This window comes from Benincasa hispida, chromosome 12 (assembly GCF_009727055.1).
Source record: "Benincasa hispida cultivar B227 chromosome 12, ASM972705v1, whole genome shotgun sequence".
NCBI classification, from domain to species: Eukaryota; Viridiplantae; Streptophyta; class Magnoliopsida; order Cucurbitales; family Cucurbitaceae; genus Benincasa; species Benincasa hispida.
The window spans coordinates 73,909,707-73,931,525 of NC_052360.1; positions in this window are offsets into that span (position 1 = coordinate 73,909,707).

Sequence of the window (21,819 nt, forward strand, 5' to 3'; positions counted from 1 at the left end):
TTAGTCCCCACGCTCTCTATTTAGTTCATAAATTAAAAGTATCTATTAGGTCAATGAACTTTTAGGCTTTTAATTTGGTCCTTAATTTTTAAAAGGGTTTAATAGGTTCTTTTAACTTTTATTTTTTTTTTTTTATCTAATAGGTTCATGATATATTCAAAAATTTTAACAATTAATTGACTTATTAGATATAAAATTGGATTTTATGGCTAAGGATACCTCAAACTTTCACTTTTGTATCTAGTAAAATTATTATTATTATTATTTTTAAAAAAATGTCAAATAAGTCAATAGCTTATTAGACACAAATTTTGATACCCGAGTAGACGAAAGGCACGTGAATGAATCATATCCTATTTGAATAAGAGAGAACATGAGAATATACATATATTTGTTGAGAAAGGTTTACAAGAGTATGACGGTAGTTTGTTATCTAAATTGATAAGGTGCGTCTTTTTTTCCGGTGGTTCAATCAAATGAATCTCAAAATTAAGTGTGTTTGGGAACAATCTCTTGATAAAAATTTAAGAAACACATGAAACATGATTGAGCCCGAAATATTATGAAATTGAAAATTCAAAAATTGATTGAACACACAATTTTTAAATGGTTGGAAACAAATTTAACTTGTAATTTAACATTTCTTTTATTAATACTTATGATAAAGCTGATTTGTGTGGCACCTTACAAAAGGACATATTATAAAATTACACCTCATTGCAGACAAATATGATATGCTGTATTCAAGAATTTTGTATGATAATATTTGTATGCAAATTGCAAAATAAATTTAAAAATATTTATTTAATTACCATTTTAATTTACCAAACATATATATATATATAGAGCATCTTGAAATTGTTTCAAATAAAGTTCATGAATGTGACAGACACCTACATATCTTGCTTGGAATATATGACAGATGGATTTTTCAAAATTATTACCAAATGCATTATTATTTGCACCAAAATATACTTTTTATACAATTTTAATTAGTGCGATAATTAAGATATTAATTAATAGATTAGTGGTGTTAAAGTCTGATTAAGTTATCATCTTTTTTTTTTTCATGTTTGTTAGGTTTTTGAAAGAAATTTTTATTATTCTAAGGATAATCATCATGTTCTAATTGTTGTTATGGTTTAAGATTAAGGTTAAAAAAATATTTTTGGTCCTAGACTTTCATAAAAATAACAATTTAGTCTCTCAACTTTAATAAACAACATTTTAATCCCTACATTTTACAATTTAGTTGCAAAAAATATTGTCAAGATTTAATGAAATTTCTTACATGTGTAATCAATAAACTAATTGAAAATCAAATTTATTTATAAATTATAAAGATCTAAGTCGTTACGTAATAAAAGTCGACACTTAATTTTGATGAATTTTTTTATGATAGGGATTAAATTGTTAAAAATTTAAAATATAGGAACTAATTAAATTGTTATTTATTAAACATTAGGAACTTAATTGTTAAAAATTTAAAATTACAGGGACTAAAGAACTGTTTGGTAGGTAATTTGAAAAGTGAATTTTGAAAACAAATGATGATAAAAATAAAGTTGTATTTCATGTTTTTAGATATGTATTTAGTGGCGGATTCAGAAATTAAATTCCAATTTAAATAATTTTTTAAAACGTATTTGACATGATATTTATAAACTATAAAACTAATTGTAACTACTCTTTAATATATTATGTTGAATGAATATAAACTATTATTAATCAATTATGAACTTGTTTCATGTTAAAATGTTTGTATAATTATTATTTTGTAATATCATATAATATATAATATATTATATAATATATAGTTTTGATTTAACAAAATAAAATGAGTTTTTAACTATCGCATTTATCTTTTATCACATGATTTTGCATTTTAAAATTTCAATCGTAGATACATTGAAAATTTAGAAAAATTTAGAAATGTTAGTTTTCAAATTTTTCAATAATTAGATTACAGAATTTGGAAGTAGTATTTTAAAATAAAATTCAGACCACCTATCAAATATATATTCATTCAATTAAGTAAATATGAATACATAAAATAAAATCTGAATTACCTATTAAACAAGATCTAAATTATTATTAACTAAAGTTTAGAGATTAAATCGTTAGTTGACCTAAGGTTAATTAGTGAGACCTTTCAATTTTGGTCAAGCTCAATGGAGAGGGGAATATATACTTTCTGGTAGAATTTGGGTGGAAAGGAATATATATTAATTATTAATTATGAATCAACAAATTAAATGAATTATATATATGGGGTTAAGTTCCCTTCATGATTATAAAAGGGCCCATTAGATTTGCAAAGAGTTTTTATTTTTCAATATAATATTAATTTAGTCCCATCTCTCTCAACCCCACCTCTCTGTGGATAAGAATTCCTTAATTTAGTCCTTAATTTAACTAATTTTTAAGTTAATTTGATCCTTAATTATAATTTGAATTTTTCTTTAACTTTAATATTATTGTTATTTCTTCTTTCTCTTATAATTTACCATAATTATTTGCTTCCTAAATTTTATATGTTAACCATTTCTTTCTATATTAAGTTAAATTATAAAAAAATTGCAACTTTATCATTTATTTAAAAAAATACTTATATTTTTTTAAAAGTAACAAATATTATCCCTGAACTTTCATAAATATTTCAAAAGTACCTTGAAAATATATATCTTTAGAATTTTGAACAAAAATTTGAGGCTTGAAATGACGTGTAGCTCTTCGTTTTAGGTCGTCGCAACACTATTTCAAATCTCGATTTTTGTTTAAAATTTTAAAAGATTTATATTCCAAGAGTAGTTTTAAAATGTTTATGAAAATTCAAAAGTAATATTACAACTTTTAAAAATATAAAGATATTATTTAAAGAATGAACTAAGCTCAAGGGTATTTGTTGTAATTTAACTTCTATATTATTGTTGAAGAAAATATATGCTTCCATTATATGTCACAAAGAGATCAAACATAGATGCAATTCCACAAACATTGCAACAATAAACAAAATTAATTATTACTTAATTTTTTGAATGAATTAATTAAAATAAAATACAATAAGTAATAAGAGATGAGTATGTGTCACATAAACACACCATGAGAATTGTTGGAGAAAAAAAAAATATATAATTAAGATAATTACAAAGGGAAAAAAAACAAAAGAAATCTTGAAGAATCTATAAGGGCATAATATTAAAGGGTTTGGGAAAGATTTAGAAAATCCACATCATTAAAAACACTCTTTAATTTTGTTTTCTTTTCTATTCATGTGAGTCATGGTGACTCACTCTTCTTATTTATTTTTTATTTTTTATTTTTTAATTTGTAATTTTTTGGGTTGTAAAATGAAATTAGTAAGGACTTAATTAATTAAAGAAGTGGGAATATTTTCTTTCATGTGTTTAGATATTTTGTGATCTATGATCTTTGTAACTATGATTGGTACCAAGATATGCTTTTATCATCATTTTAAGAACATGGGACTTTTTGTCAAAGACAAATGACTATATAAGACACAAAAAACTTTGGTCAAACATGTTTTTTTTCCCTCTCTTTCTTTTACTAAGTTTTAAGGTGTATTAATTAAATAATGTTTATTGGAAAATCATTAATGAGAATTATTTATCTAATTTCTCTCTTTCTTTCTATTTAGTTTTCAAAGAAAAAAATAAAATTTTATCATTTAGATAATTGTTTTAAATAGTAAAATTACTAAAAATATTTTCAAGTATAACAAAATATTACTGTCTATCAGTCATGTGGGTAAACGGTGATATTTTGTTATATTTGTAAATAAGTTTATTCTTTTTCTTTTATTTGAAAACAATATTTCTCCTATAGTGATGGTGTCGTTCATTTTTTTAATAGTTTTCTTATTTTCAAATTTGTAAAAAGAATTATAAATTATTAATTTAATATGTTTAAAACCATAAAAGTGCTCATAATTATATAAATATTATGATTGAGTAAGAATTTTGATTTTTTTTATTTTAAATTTTAATTCTTATTTTTGTCTTTTAAGTTTCAAAAACTTCAACAATATCTTTAAATTAATGGTCCTAAAAAATATCTTTAAATTAATGTAATAAAATTATGAGAATGTATTTTTATGACAATAAAAAAAATTATTTAGATATTGAATTACATGAATTCCATATCATACTATATATATATATATATATATATAACACATTTAGGATCTTTTCATTTTAAAATATAATGTAAATATAATGCAAAAATACCAAAATCAACTGTTTGTCTTGTTATGAGTGTCTACATATTAGTTTTTGTTTTTCACAAGGAAAAAAAAAAGAACAATTCTATAATTATTGTTTACCTTTTTTAATGGAGTAAGAATTTAAGGCTTTTTTTAAAATAATAATTAATATGTTTAAGAGAATAATTATAAAAGCATTTAAAATTAAAGGATTCAACTGAAATTGGAATAACTTTCACATGAAGAGAGAGAAAGGGAGTGGCTTAAAATGGAAGATTCTAGAATATAAACTATGTAATAAGTTCAACTTAATTATTTAGTCCTAATTAAACTTATAATTACAACTTCAAAATCCATATATATATATATATATATGAACATGATCTAAAGCATATATTACCTCTTATTATAAATATATGGATTTGAAAACTAATTTTTATATATTGGTTAACTCACATGCAATACAACATGGACTCCATATTTCATACTTTATAATATAATGCATAAAAACCATATTATAAAAACAATATATATTTAAAAAGATTAGTAATTTATATATAAATTAATAAACTTAATCTCAAAACATTGTGCAAGCTAAGGTAGAATGTGGCTGACCTCATTCTTTCTATTTCACACTTATTCCACTATATTTATATTAGGCCACGTTTACCGATTCGTAATAAAAATTGATGTAATCGTAATTGAATTTTATTGATAGATTAATCGTTATTGTTACGGTTTGACTTTTAGAAGTAAAAGTAATCATAACAGCAATATTAAATTTGACAAAATTCATAGTTTTTTCTCTGAAATAGTAACAATAATAGTTACCATAATAGTAATGGTAACAATAACGATAACGATACGACATAATTTTCAAATACAATCAGATTGATCATTCTCTGCTCGTCATAATTACAAAACACACCTTTTTAGTATTTTTATTTTGTAAATCATCCATGTATTTTGAAAAAAAATAGTTTCCAAACACACCTTAACTTTTACAAATATCTAATCATAATCATTCTATTATATTTATATTATTATTATCTTCAAGATGACACGTGGCATATCCTCTATGTGCCACATATATTGAATTATCAAAATAAGTAAAAACATCTCTCACATGTTGTTGATCTAATAAATAAATAATATTTCTAATTGTACTAAAAAAAATTTCTCATTTACTTTACCCCATATATGGGTGGTTCCTTATTATTTAATTTAGATTTTAAATATATATTTTTATAGGGTTGTTTTCAATTTCAAATATAGTAAAAATATAACAACACTGTTTGTTAATCTTTGATAGATATTTAAAATTAGTAATAGACTACTATCATATATATAGATTGTGACATTTTGCTATATTTAAAAATATTTTCCTCAGTTTTTCCATTTACAACAATTTTCCTATTTTTTATGATTTAAAATTATTGTCAATTTTTTTTTGTCCAAATTAATTATTTTAAGACAGTATATCTTCGATCAAGAGGTTGGTCAAATCTTAATTTCTATAGTTATATATATTAGATTCCAATCTCATCCCATTTTATTATTTTATAGTTGGTTAGATTCACCAAATACAAAGGTGATAAATTAAGGATCTATTTCCTAGAGAATTTGAAAACAAAAATTTGAATTACCAAAGATTTAATGAAAGTAGAGTTGTATTTTATGTTTTCAGAGATGTGTTTAATAACATATTCGAAAATTGGATTCTATATTAAACAATTATTTAAAATGTGTTTGATACTATGTATTTATAAATCATAAAACTAGTTGGAATTATCTGCTAATATTTAGTTGCCAATAAATTATTCTTAATTTATTTATGAATGTGATATATGTTTTAAAAATTTAAAAATTATTATTTTATACTATTATATGATTTATAAATCAGTACATAATACATATTATATGTTTTAAAAAAACGAATTGAGTTTATAACATGACATATTATATTTCTAATTTTTTTAATCTTTATTTAATACAAGTATGCATTTTAAAACTTAAAATTCAAAATTTGGATTCTTTGAAAACATAAAAATGTTATTTTCAAAATTTGAATTGTTTGGATCATAGAATCGAAAACAGTTTTAGAAAAGAATATGGCCGGTTGTCTGCCAAATAGAAGTCAATGAATCTAAAAATACAAAATAAAATTTAGATTATTTACCAAACAGACCTTAAACATCGAACTTTAGGAAAGGTAATAAATGGACGGATATAGGTTGATGTCAAACATAGAAAAATGAGTCAACTTATATACAAATATAACAAATTGTCACTGTCTATAAATGATAGATACAACTATCAGTGATAGATGTCTATTAGTGTTTACCACTGACAGATGGTGATATTTGGCTATATTTAAAATATATTTGTTGAATCAAAATATAATTAAATGATAGTTAAACCGAATTTAGCTCAACTGAAATATAGGTTAACGAGTAGGTCTGTGGATTAAATCTATGATCTTATTAAAAATAATTAAATAATAATAATAATAAAAACAAAAAGTGGGTGGGGAAAAACGAGTTTGGAGGGAGAAGAAGATACATTTTATAAACAAATAAATAGAATAAAAAAATTATTTAAGTTTAGAAAAAATAGAAAAGGGGAATTAGTGATAAAGATGGCATGTTAGAAGGAGAGGCATTGCATCTGCCACATTCCCTTCAATTGTGCCATTATTGATTTGATAATTTCAATAAATAAAAATATAAATTAATAAATTGCATTAAATTAAATAATTAAATTTAAATTGGGGTTTAATTTATCTCTTAAATCTAGGTGCCGCCCCTTCTTCCATTCTCATGGACTTTCCTCTTACACACACATAATTTAGTTCTTCAAAGTTATAAACTTTTGAATTCCCCAATGTATTTTTATTTTTAATTCTTTTAATTAAATTTTAGCATGTGTTCTTAGGGTAGTGAAAAGGATGTTCTCTTCTTCAACTATATTCAAAATATACTTCAAAAAAAACTCTTAAAAAATTATATATCTCTATTCTTATTTTTTTACCTACGATAAATACTTCAAAACTATCGAGATCTACTAGAATGTTTGATAAAAATCACAACATGAAATAATGAGATAGTGATTTAAAATTACACGTAGGACTAGAATACCTTCATATCAGTCTAAATCATTGTTCCACTTATTTTCGGTCTCCATTTTCATCTAAAATTCCAGTAGATTCCTATTTCAGTGATAATTTTCCCGTGTTTATGAAAATGTTAAGGATAATAAATACGTTTTGAAATAAAGAGAAAATTTTAAATTCAAGGATATATATAAACATTGTTCATGTCAAAATTCGAAACAGGGAAATATTCGTAACTTTCACGTGACACTCTACTAGTGAATTTGTTTGAAAGGAGAGAGAATGTATTTTGAAAAAAAAAAAAACATGCACGTCGGTGTGGTACTTGCCACACACTTTGATGTTTAAGTCAAAGAGTAAAAGATGCCTCATATAGAAACTAGGGAGTTGTTACTATAAGGTTTCAAGTTGCTTTAGGATAATTATACAATTTGTCGGGACAAGATTGTGCCCTGTTTTGCATTTGGCAAGGGTCAGTCTCGGCCAAGCATCTTCTCATAGGCCTATTTTTATCGTAGGATGATGTTTTGGATTAAAGCATGCATAGGACATGCTCCATTAGCTATATTTCGCTAGGCTCGAGCTTGACCTTGTTGCTTCTCTCATTATTTTACATCAATTATATCACTTGGTCCAAAATTATCCTTAACAAATACAAGTAAATACAAAGTAATACGAAATTTTAATTTATTTAAAGAGTCTATATGTTTTTTTTTAATTAATTAAAAGCTTTTACAACTTTTTTTTGAAATATCTCTTTCAATATCGATGTTTCTATAAATTTGAAATTGATCACGTCACTATTTAAATTCTTAACAAAAATTATGAGCTATTTTCTTTACAAATTACAACGAGTATTTTTTAAAGGTATTGAATTGTAATTCTTGAGTCTTTTTTTTTTTTACTAATCACAAACAAAGCATATTTAGAAGAGAAGAGAAAATAAGGACTAAGAAATTAACCCCACAAACAAAAACTCACACATCTCAAGCAAACAAGTCCTTAGGCTTAGGGGAGAATCAATATTCTTTAAATATGATAAATAATAACATATCGGCTACTCTTTAAATCTTACGTCGCAACTAATTGTCTCACTCTTAAAAATTCGTGGACTAAAAAATTACAACGATTTATGAAAGTCCTTTTCAATAATTATAATCAGGTGAAGGATAAAACATCGTCATTATTACATGTCAATATGAGCATAGGACAGGTCACAAGTGATAAAACATGTCATCGAGTTCAAATCCCTTCCCTCCACCTATTTTTTAATTAAAAAAGTTAATATAACAAATGGATTATAGTTAAATAACATAATTTTATTTTTTTATATATATAATAATAAATGTGGAGGTGGGTACTTGAATGTTCATACGGCCAATTATAAATTTCGACAATAAATTCTTTCATATCGAGTTTATCCGACATCTAGCTAATCTTTATACTTTATTGAAAAAATTACCACTATAGTCTTCAAGGACTAAAAATATACATTATAAAAATTCAGATACCAAAGATATGTTCTTCAAAACTAAAGTCTACAAAAAAAAAAAAAATTCTATTTTTTTTCTTTTAATAATTTCACTCTTATTTCAATTTTCTAAATTCACACCATGCATTAATACATGATAGAAAAATTATGTATTATTTAAATATATATATATATAGCAACTTGATTTTAAGCATTAATCTTAAATAATGTCGGTGGTGAGTCATATAATAAATATATAAACTATAGAAGTTGATAATGGAGTTATTTGGATATAAAATTGAAAGTTTAGACCTATTTGGTAAATTATTTCATTTTTAAAAATTAAGCCTATTTCTTCTCATTTTTATATAATGATTTGTATTTTTTTTAGTATAATGGTTGAATTCTTAGCTAAATTTCAAAAATAAAAACAAGTTTCTAAAAGCTACTTTTTTAGTTTTTCAATTTTTATCTTGGTTTTTTTAAACCATTGGTAATAAAGGAAGAAATTTGGAGGTAATAGTGGTGTTAATATAGACTCGATTTTCAAAAACAAAATAGTTACCAAACGGGACCTTATATACTCTGAAGTTTCTAAATAGGCGCAATAATAAAGAAACTTTACCATTATGTATAAGGATTAAATAGAAATAATATTAAAAATAGAGGGACTAAATAGAAATAATATTAAAAGTTTAGGATGAAACAATATTAACTCATGATGTTTGGAAGAAGAACACAACTCTGGAAAAATCTTGGATATGTTTTTGACAATGAAACAATTATTAGATATGTTTGTCTAAGACAAATATTTTTTCAACCCCTAAGATGAGACCATATGCATCTACATATATTAATTAATCATATGCTTATATTTTTTTTTATTTGAAATTTGTAAAACATGTCCATTTTTTGTGACTGATTTTTTTTTTTTGGTAACTATGGTTTGACAAGCTTTTATGTCAAAGATTTTTAAATCATTTCTTCTCTTTTAACTTGGGTTTCAAACTTTTTAATTTTATTTTTCACTTCATCCATATTTATTTTGATTTTTTTTTCTTGAAATAAAATGGTTTAATAAATTAATAAAACTATAAAAGAGTTAAGTTTAAAAATTGTTGACATTTTTAAGCCACAAATATATAGAAGAGAATTCATTCAAAATTTTATTTTCCCATCTCCAAGAAATATGAATGGAGTGACAAAGGAAAACTTGCTACGAACTGTATTATATATATATATATATATGATATTTTATAAAATATAGGTTGTTTTCAAGTATTTTTATTTCAAACAAAATTAGTTTAAGTGAAAAAAATGTTTTAGTTAATATTTTTCTTTGGTAATAATTTCTTTAAGAATAAATGAAATGGTTATTCTATAAAAATATTCATTTAGTTGTGAAATTGGACAAGAATACTTAACATTATAACTCAACAATAATTGAGATATACCGTCTTTCTTCGTTTGAGACGAGGATTTCAAATCTTCATATCACAAATCATTGGCCAGAGCATATTGAACTAACCTTTAATTAAAATAAATAAATTTAGAAACATGTTAAACTAGAAATTTTTTCCGTTCATTTTCAAAATTGTTGTGTGTACTTTCAATAAAAAGAAAGGAAAAAGAAAAAACGTTGGTAGAAGTAAAACACGGTACTAAAAATTTTTCGTTGAACTCTTATAATATCAGTAGCAATTGAGCGTCAATCTTGTTTGGTTCATGATCCCGTTTTGTTTCTATGTTTCTTAAAATAAAAAATAGAGAAAATAATATAAATAAATTTGACACTTATTTTCAAAAACTATTTTTAAAAAATTATAAATGATTTATTTTCAAAATCAATAGGATATCCTTTCCATTGTTTTTTAATTTTATTTTCAAAATCTAGAAAATGGATATAATCTTTTCATATGGAAAAGAAACAATTGTAAAGGTTTATGTCAAATAAATCATACTTCATTATTAATTATTTTAAGTTATCTTAATCTAATGAAATAAATCTTAACGAATGCATATTAATTTTTTATGCATTTTCAAATTCACACAATCAAACACAAATTTTAAATTTTAAATTCAAATTAAAAAATTTTTAAATTGAAATCAAAGTGTTTTCAAATATAGTAAAAATAAATAATTTGTTCTTGTTTATTACATTATTCTGTGTTTTCAAAAACAAATTTTCTAATCACAAACGAAACGATGTCAACTTTTGTGACAACTTTTTGATATATTATCGAAACATCACCACTAAATAAATTATAGTGTGCATATATTATATAATAGTTTGATTTCTAATTCTCTCTCTCCTTTTCTTTATATTAAAAAAATAGCTGGTAAATCATGAACTTATTAGATACAAAATGTTTAAAGATATAAATTAAACATAACATTAAAAATTTTAGAACTTTATCATTAGATACTTTTTATAGTGTAAAGACTAATAGTGAGAATTCTAAAATTTAGGTCCCTTTTAGTAATAATCTAAGTCTTATATGGTAATCATTTTGTTTTTTTGCTTTTAATACTATTTCCTCTTAATCTCTGACAATGATTTGCATCTTTCTTGAGTATAAGAGTTAAATTTTTAGCATAATTTCAAAAACAAGAACAAATATTTAAAAAAACTATTTTTTTAGTTTCAAATTTTAACTTGACTTTTAAAAGCATTAATAAAAAGTAAATAACAAATTGAAAAAAAAAAAAAAAAAAACAACAACAACGGTGGAATGAAGGTTTATAGGCTTAATTTTTAAAAATAAAAAACAAAAAATCACAAGGCTCCGTTTGATAATCATTTTTTTTGTTTTTTAAAATTAAACCTATGAATACTATTTCCACCACAAAATTTCTTCCTTTGTTTAAAAAACCAAGCCAAAATTTGAAAACTAAAAAAAGTTGTTTATGTTTTTGGAATATGGCTAAGAAATCAACTATTGTACTTAAGAAAAATGCAAATCATTATAAGAAATATGGATGATATAGGCAGAATTTTAAAAAACAAAAACAAAAAAATCAAATGAATATCAAACGAGACCTAAATAATTACCAAACATGTGTTAGTTTTTAGTTTTCTATTTGAAAAATTGCACACAAATCATAGGTGTTGTTATAGAAAATTGGGTAAAATTAAATAGAAATATACATAGGAGGTTGAGAAAAAGGGAGATACATGCATATTCCTTTGAAGTGTTGGTGCATGCCTTATTCCTTTAATTGGCTTCCCATATGATGCATATGAATGCTATCATATTCTTCCCTTGCTTAATGCTCTTCCTCTCATTTCCCTCTTCCCAAAATTTCTCTCTTTTATAATCCCCTTTTAATTATATTTTTAACTAACTAACTACCTATTATTTCTAACCTTCATACAATTATTTTATTTTATTTCTTAATTAGCTTACTCCTACCCACTTCAAGAGTGCTTTTCCACTCTAGTAGTGCTTTTTTTTTTTTTTTTAATTGAGATGTTAGGTCAGAGTTTTGACTTATCTCCAATCTCATTTCTTATTTGTTGTAATATTTTATATTAAATAATTTTGATAAAAGAAATTAATATGACTTGTGAAGTAGATTAATTATTAGGAAATAATCCAATTAGGGTTGCAGGTATGAGTGCTACAGATAGTCTAATGAGAGGAAAGAAAGTGGTTTACACGAGAGTTCTTATAAGTGTTCCAATCGGTGAAACGACTCTCAATCGAATTTTTAACGTGCTTGAAAAGTCTGCTGATAATTTGGTACCTGTAGATTCTCGCACAATATCTCCTATTCATAGATCCAGCCATGCTTTTATACGGATAAATACAAAATTATCTATTTTTTAAACAAGAATATTTCACTTGTAAATTTGTTTTAGATTAAAAGTATTTTTGTCCTGTACTTTGATTTTAGTCCCTATATTTTTAATAAATCTTAAATTTAGTCCATCAAACTTTAGAAATTGATTAAATAATAATTATTATTATCTTCATGTAAGAAAATGAAGTATGTAAATATGTATTCGTAATTTATAGCGAAATGCTATAGATAAATTAAAAAAAAAATCAACAATAAACTAGCATTGGGGGACTAAATTTAGGTTTTATTGAAAGTATAGAGATTAAAATTGGACAATTGAAAATACATGGACTAAAATTAAACGAACTCTAAAGTATAGAGACGAAAATGATATTTTAACCATTGATTTATTTGAACTCATCGAAGAAAAAGCATGGGTAGAAAACATATTGAAGATACAGAAATCTAGAGCTCGTTTGGATTGACTTAAGAAAAAAATGTTTTTTCAATATTTAAACTCTTTTGATAAAAGCGGTTAAAAATACACTTCAAAATCTATTTTTAATGATTGTCAAACACTTCAACTTTTTTCCAAATACATCCTTACTTTTAATCGTTGAAATAACTCGAGCTTTTAGTAGCATAGTTAGTATTTAAATATTGTTTTATTATTGAAATAATATCTTGTTTGAAAGTTCAAACTTTTCTCTTTGCATTTGTTCATATTCATGTGGTACATGTTAGGTTTCTTATTGCAATTCAAGCTCTGGCTAATTAGAGAATGTGTGGAAGACTATACTAGAATTATTACATTTTAATTTAGTTAGTAACACATTTAGTGTTTAATAGATAGGATATGAGTTGAAATATATATATATATGTCATGTTTGAACTATGTTATGTTTATTTCTTAAAACTTATGTATGTCATATTTAAGCCAAAGTTGTGTCATATCTATTCCGTATTAATTAGTCTAAAATTTAAATTTGTTGGTCTAGTAGAAACTTATCTACCATATAATATAACATAAAGAAAGTTTCAAGAATGGGTTGAAATATAAGTTGCGATCATTTTATTTATTTATTAATAGGTTAAAATATAATTTTAGTCTAATTTTAGTTTATTATCGATTTTTTTAACTTTTAAATATATTTTTACATATATTATTTTCTCGCATGAAAATTATTGTTATTATTTAATCTATATTGATAAAATTTAATTTTTAGGGACTGAATTTAAGATTCATGGAAAATACGGAATCTAAAATTGGAAGATTGAAAATATATAGACTAAAATTGTACATATTTCATAATATGGGGACTAAAGTAATATTTTAGTCTTTTTATTATTATTATTATTTAAAATAAGTTGCACTTAATTCATAGTTCACAAGTTGGATCTTATATTGATATCCCACACCAAAAAATAATTTTGATGAAACTAAAAAATCAAACTTAAAATTAACTTAAAATTTAGATGAAATTAAAAAACAATACATTAATAATTAATTAATTAGGTTTAATTGAGTTAAGTATAAATAAATAGAGAGAGAAAATTAAATTAGCACATGGGATGCATTATATATAGGTGGCAGGCAATATCTAAGGGCGGTAGTTGGCCAGATTTGGATTTTTATGTTCGCTTTAAAATGATCCTAACCGCCCATATATTCAGTTAATTTTTTTTTCTTTTTAAAAAATTAAAGAAAAGGAATTAATCCATGTGATGCTTTCAAAAATTACACTCAATAATCAAATAATATTATTTAGTCAACTCTTATTAATCAATTAATTCAGTAAAATAGCTAGATTTTCTTTTCTCTTTCTCTCTCTCTTCAAATAATTAGTTAATTAATTAAATTGTATAATTAATAATATTATTAGTTAATTCATAAGCAATAAATATTAACTAACATAGCAACTATAATAACTGAATTAATAGAGAGAGAGAGAGAGTTGTGGGAGAAACACACATGAGACCACATGGAAAGGCAGTTGAAAATTTTACTTTTAGAGAGAGAAAAAATAATTATTATAATTTATTTATTAAGAGAGAATAAAATTGGAAATTAGTCAAACATTTAGTATTAAACCCTATTTTTTGAAAAACCAAGGTGTATAAATATATTTGAAAAGAAGAATCCTATTTTGACCAAACACACATCATTTTTATCATTAATTTAATTATTGATAAAAAAATACATAAAAAATCAAACTAAACTAAATAAAAACTAATAAAAGATTAGAGAGATGAATTAGTTAGCTTAAGATTGATATGTTCATTTTAACTTGATTTTCCTAAGTATTAATTATAATTGTTTTTTTTTAAATAACAATAAGAAATTTATTAGGTGTCGTGGATGATAATGAAAACTTCTTCTCAGATATAAATCTAGTCCAATTGGAAAAGGAATGAAACCGCTCTTCTGTCAAACGAAAGTATCTAACTCTTTTTAGTTGCGAAATCAGTCATTTATTACCGTCTAAAAATATTAAAAGAAATAATTGTTATAATTATTTTAATGTTGATATATATAACTAATTTCATGAACCAACCACATGATAAATCTAATTATAATTTTTTTTATGAGTATTTTAAGTGTTGAATTAATTTTAAGCAATGGGAAATTCAATGATTGAAACAATTTGTCCATTTAAATATCTCTTTTGACAAAGAACCAAAAACAAAACAAAAAACCAAAACAAGTATTATCCATGTATAGGACTTTAGAACATTTGTCTTTTTTGCCCATTCAAGACATTTGAAACTCTTTTTGGAGAGAGGACAAAAATTTAAAAACAAAAAAAAAAAACGCGTTCTTTTTAAGCAAATTCAAAGAACTTCTGGACAAAAATATTTAAGTACATCTTGTATTAGCATCCAATTTTCTTCTTTATTTAAAAATATTTTAAATTTATTTTATTGTGTGATTGAGATAAGCTACAAAAAGATGGATACATATGCTCTAAGATATAATTAATATCGCTATGATATTTGTATTTTAAAAAATTATCATTTTAGTTTATACTAGTAATTTAAAATCCTATATATAAAAGTTCAAACTTATTTGTTATAATCTTAATAAGAAAAAAAAAAATGAAATTTTCTTTGATCTCCCATCACTCTCAAAACTCCAAAAAATTCAATTCAATCTCCACCACAAAACTTTGCATAAGGAAATTAAATGTTGGAAGATTGAAAATTCTCTCACATTTATGTAGTTTTGTGGAGTTGGATGGGACCTCCAAATATGTCACTTTCATTAATTAATAGATATGAAAGACAATTTTAGGGTACAAAATTGCAAGATATGACTTTGTACCTTATTTCTCCATCAAATGTGCCTATTTCTATCCAAGTGAGATTAGCTTTGTGTTGTGGAGACAAAATCCAAGAACTAAAGAGAGGGAGACCATTGTCTTTTACATGTTTTTTTAGTACAAAAATTACGAGAATAGGGATCAAAGGTCCAACTTTAAGGGAGATTGCATTAAAAAAAAATTACCCTCGATTCAATTTTTGCTAATTTGTCCACTAAATTTAACAAAAAAGAAAAGAAACTTATGTAAACATCTTAATAAACTAATGAATTTGTGATGCTTGAGCAGACGCTTCAATTAGTTTAACAGTTGTCCCGTTAAAGTCTTCCTGAGTGGGTTAGGGGGAAAACGTAGGCTAATGAGTGGAATTTGTAAAATAAAGTTTTGCACATAATTAACTTAGTCTAGTGTATTTTTTCAGTAAAGAACCATTCTTATTTAAGAGAGGCAATTCAAATTATTTTAGAAAGCTCTTTCGAGATCGAAATTTGATCTCTTACTACAAACACTTTACGCCCAATCATTTTGGATAACGCACCTCATTAGATTTAAATGCAAGAGAAGTAAAGGGAATTCAAATAAAAAGGCTCATTAAATTAATTAAGTCATTGACTAATTTTTGCAAAATCAATAAATTCTAAAAGAAAAAAGAGCACTAGTGTCAATTTTTTTTCTAAAATTTGTTAATTTTATATAGTGTACATATACGTTTTATAATTTGTTAAACACATCAAAGGAAAAAAAAGTTAAGAACATAGTTGGAGTGATAAGTTTTATAGGGCTAAAATTGCATTAATCTTTAAGGTGGAAGGTTAAGATTACAACGCTTATCTAAGTTTGGGGTGCAATTCGATGAAATTGATAGTCTAAAGTTAATTTTATTGGGTTTTATATCCTAAAACTCGTGGTATGTAAACAATGGAGCTTATTCTGAAAATTCAATAAAGGTGTTATTGAATAAATCTATTGCTTGAATAGAAATCCAATAAACCTAAAAGTTCCTTGACTATTGGATGAGTACTTGAACTTTATGTGGAGATATAAAGGTGAATCAGGTTCGAGTAAATAGTCAAAATGATCTATAGTATATGGATAAGGTTAGATACCTTATTTTGGTAACACTATTGGATACGACCTACTCTATAGTTGTTACAAGGAGTTGTAAAGTGCTACAAACGAAGTGATCCTAATTTGTTCATGTTGGATATGAGAAGTGGGGGTATCCTTGTGCAAAAGAGTTTGTACAAGATCGGACCACGAAATAAGTCACTCTTACTTTATAACGTTGTTTACTATTTAAAACTAACTATTTCAAAGCGAAGACCTAGGTAACTTGACTTTAATCCTAAGCTAACTATGAACTCTTGTTTATCTGGGATTGCCCTTAGATTTACATAGGTGAGGGTTGGCTCAACAGCGCTGACTCAATATGACTGTCATTTCAGGGGTAAGATCGAATAGATAGCTGGAGACATAGGGTGCAAGAGGAAATTCACTCCCACCCGTTTTAGGGACAGTAGAGAGGTTATTCCCTTAAGTGCTGATTCTGGGACTTGAACAAGGGATCCCACCCTCTCATTTGGCATAAGAGGGACTCGGTTTTGTGATTGGACCACAAAACAATTGTTCATTAAGGGATCAGTGGGGACTTAAGGAACAAAAGGTAATTTCGGAGTAAAACAAAGATTTGACCCAGTCGTTATTACGAACAACCTGTGAAGGGTTAACTTAGTAATCATGGTTATATCGAGTGAACATAATATATCTACAGGGGAGTTCAACTATGGGCTTTAGTGGAGTGACTCATTAGTTAACGAATGGGGGTTAGATTGATTTAATGAGTTTAGCCGATTAATCTCGGATCGTTGGAGCCCATGATCTGTAGATCCATGAGGTCCCCCTACTAGCTCGAAAATGGATTAGCTCTAGAGTAGAGTGGCGTGATAAGTTAATTTGAAACGTTCAAATTAGAATCAAATGAAATTGGAGAAAATATATTTAAATATGATTTAAATATATGAAGATGAATTTTTGTAAAAATTAATTTAATATTGTATATTAAATTAATTACTAAAATTGAAAATGAGGTTTTCAAAGTTCATCTTTAACTAGCTTACAAGAAACTCACCGCCTCCTCCTTTGGTTTACTCCAAACATGAGCTGCATCCCATGCAACACATTTCTTTACATGATAGTCTGCAATATATTGAAGAGATTAGAGTGAAAAAAGAGAAGATGAAACGATTGAATTTTTGCTGAAAAATTCAGGTGAAGAAGGTGTTCTTCAATGGGTTGGTTTAGTGAGCTTTCTTCATATTCTCTTTGATTCAGCTTATTTTGAGTCCCACAACTCAATCTAGAGCACCAAGAGGATAATAGGGAAGATCTTGTGGTGGTCTACACAAGGATTTGGAGGATTTTGCAGCTGGAAAATGGAGATTTCAAAGGTTTGGCCAAAGTATGTTCTTGAAACCCATTATACTTTGTTTTAGCATATTTCTTTTCAACCAAAATTAATGAATTAGAATGCTTATGGAGCTCGTTCCCTTCCGCTGCGTGCTGGTGTTGATCCAACAAATTTGACAAATTATAGGCCAAAATTCATTTTTTTTCTCCTTTGAAGTTTTGTATAATTCTCTCTTTTTAATTTTTAAAATCAAAAGATATTTATAAAAAAAGTGAAAAGATATAATATTTTGTCTTTCTAATGAAATTTAGAGGGAATTTTCAAAAATAGAAAAATAAGGGGAACTATTTATACAAAATAGCAGAATTTTGATCTTCTTTAATAGAGGCTGATAAAAGTCTATCAGTATCTATCAGTGAGAGAAACTATAGATGCGAATAGAAGTTTATCAGTATCTATCAGTATGTTTTTTTATTATTTCTGTAAATAGTTTGATGTTTTTTCTATACGTAAGAATTCTTCAAATTTCTATCGAGGTCTATATATTCCGATACTTAAAAAAGTGGCTCTTTGAAATAAGAAAAGATATTTCTTGTTCATCTTTATTTCAGAAATTTGTATATAGTGATTGTGGTAATAATTTATAACATCATATTTCAAGATATACTCTTTGGCTTTCAGCTCAAATTAAATTATTATTGACATTGATTTACTAAATTATTTTAGGACTTAGACCCACATTAATTAGGTATAATAGTTGTTGTAATTAGCATATACCAATTAATTAGGTGGACTTATATCAATGCATTATGCAACTTCAATATAATTGGAATTGACTTTATTAAATCATTTGCAAATTATTTGAAATTATCCCATTCATGTATGATTTGTGTATACATTATGAATCCAAACATATATATATTTTTTCTAAAGTAACTTTATAATAATGTGCAAAATTTTCAACAACCATATAGTTATAAAGCAAAAAGAATCAATAGTCAAATTAACAAAATATTATAAAGTTGCAAATTAGGGTTTATAAATTTTTTTTTTTTTGGATATATAGGACCAATATTTTCAAATGGAATGCATACTACTATACCATATGAAGTGTGTATAATTCATGTGCATGATGTAGATATTTGGCCAATGAAAAGAAAATAGAGAAAGATTGAAAGGGCCCAAAAACATGGACCAAATCTAATAATAAAGTTCAAGAAAATGAAGGCGACACATTTAAATTGGTATACCATTTCAAATCTCTCTATTTATTCATTTAACTCGAGCTCCAAAAAGAGTTTCATTTAACTCGAGCGAGTTTGTTGAAATAGTAAACATATGATACTTATCAAGTAAAGAGTGGCGATATTTTATTAGCATGCATTAAAGGTGGACGATATCTCTAACAAGGAGATTTTTTAATCACACGTGAAGAGAACGTTTTATTCACTAAATATGATCTTAATTCCAAAACTTATAAATTAGGGGGAAATACATTTTTTATCTCTAAATGTCGCTAGGTTTCATAATTTTATTAGCGTACACATATCATCTTCGAAAATATCGATCTTTACTATATAAAGAGTGTTTGCATAAAATATACAAATATAGTTATACATCAATTAAAAGTGGAAAAATCGTAGGTATATAAATAAATATAACATCTTCATTATTATCAAAAAAAAGAAAAAAATTGTATAGATTTTTTTAAAATAGATTTAGTAGGGACAATATTATACTATTGTAAAAATGTGGTCAAATTTATCACATTTCTTGATATCGTCATTTTTCAAAAATAATAAATAAATAAACTTATACATTATTTAATTTTTATTATTAATATTTTTAATGATTTGAGATGCTAGATTTTATTGGTGTTAGCAAATATTTTGCATGAGTAGAACCTTCTAAAAATAATATCTTTTCCACATTCTTAAATTTGCTTTTCCTTCCATTAATTATAGCATTTTTTTACTATGATATTTTATTTACGTTTAACAAATCGCTAATCAATATCATAAAACTGAAATAATAAGTTTTAACGATGACTCCACTAACTTATATTTAAAGACTATAGTCAAAATTTATAGTGAAATTGACACTAATCATTTGTTTGATTTATTTAGAATCCAATCATACCTCATCATCAACATTATGAATCCAAATATCAAAAGGAGTTGAAGATGTTGATGTTACAATTTATCAAAGGAATAATGAGAGAAAAAAAATGAAGAATTAGAAGTTTGGGAAAAGGGACCAATGTTTCAAATGGGAATGCATGAAAATACCATATGAAGGGTGTAAAATTCATGTGGATGATGTGGAGTTTTTGGGCCATATTTGAGAAAAAAGATGGACCAAATTTTATAAAGTTGAAATTGGAAAATACCACAAAAAAAGAGGCAAATAGAATTTTGGGTGGTCCAAAATGGTCCCAAAGCATGTGTTGTTTCAGTTTTTAAGGAAAGCCAAAAAAGAGTCCTTTTCTTACTCCATTCAACAAGTCTAGCTTAGCTTCTTGTCGTCGTATTTATAAGAGTAAGTCTCGTTAGGATAGAAAAGAAACTTTTAATACTACGATGGTATGAAAAGTTTTTTATATCACGTCCATTTATTGTTTATCATAAAAGAAGTATCTATAAATTGTGCAAAGCCCATAAATAAAAATATAATATCATCTAATGACGTGTCAAATATTGGACAGAAAGAGTACTGGTAGTATAAAAAAAATTTACATAAGATATCATATATGTTCACTAGAGCAATATTTTGGAGGCAACGAGCTAAAATTTTCATTTGTTCTCTTTTCTTCTTCTTCTTCTTCTTTTTTCTTTTGTTTTAAATTTTTTAATGGGTGAGTCTCGTATCGATTAGAAATAAAAGATGTCTTAGATATACAAGTAAGAAGTATGGTCCAAAGGTAAAAACATATAAATTTCAGCTTAAAGTGGACATTATCTTAACCATTGGTGGAGATATGAAGAGTCTCATTATCCAATGTTTGAGTCACGTCAACTTTGTCGGGAGAAGAAAAAACTTCAAAGGCATGCCAAGTTCAAACCTTGTCTCTTAGATAGTTACCTTGTCTCACATATGACAAGACAAGACCACCTCACTACAATTATCATGATTAAAAGTCTAAACAAGATAGTAATATATCTTTGACTCGTGATAATCATTTCAACTCGATCATTTCGACACATTGCCCCCCGTGATGACGACATCCATTAAGACGTAAGGTTTGAGATAGCGATTTTATACCTTATTCCATAAATGAAGACTTTTAAAATCATTTTAGCTGTGCATTTTAGTAACTCATTTTTTCTAACTTAAATATCAAAGTCAATGAATTGCTCATATGCTATACCTTGTCCCATCTATTTGTCACTTACCTCATTACCATAATCTTGACTAATAGTTTAAACATGCATGGTGAGTAACATAACTTTACTTCATGATAGTCATTTTTGTTAGGAACAATGACCCTCACATATTCTTTAAGGA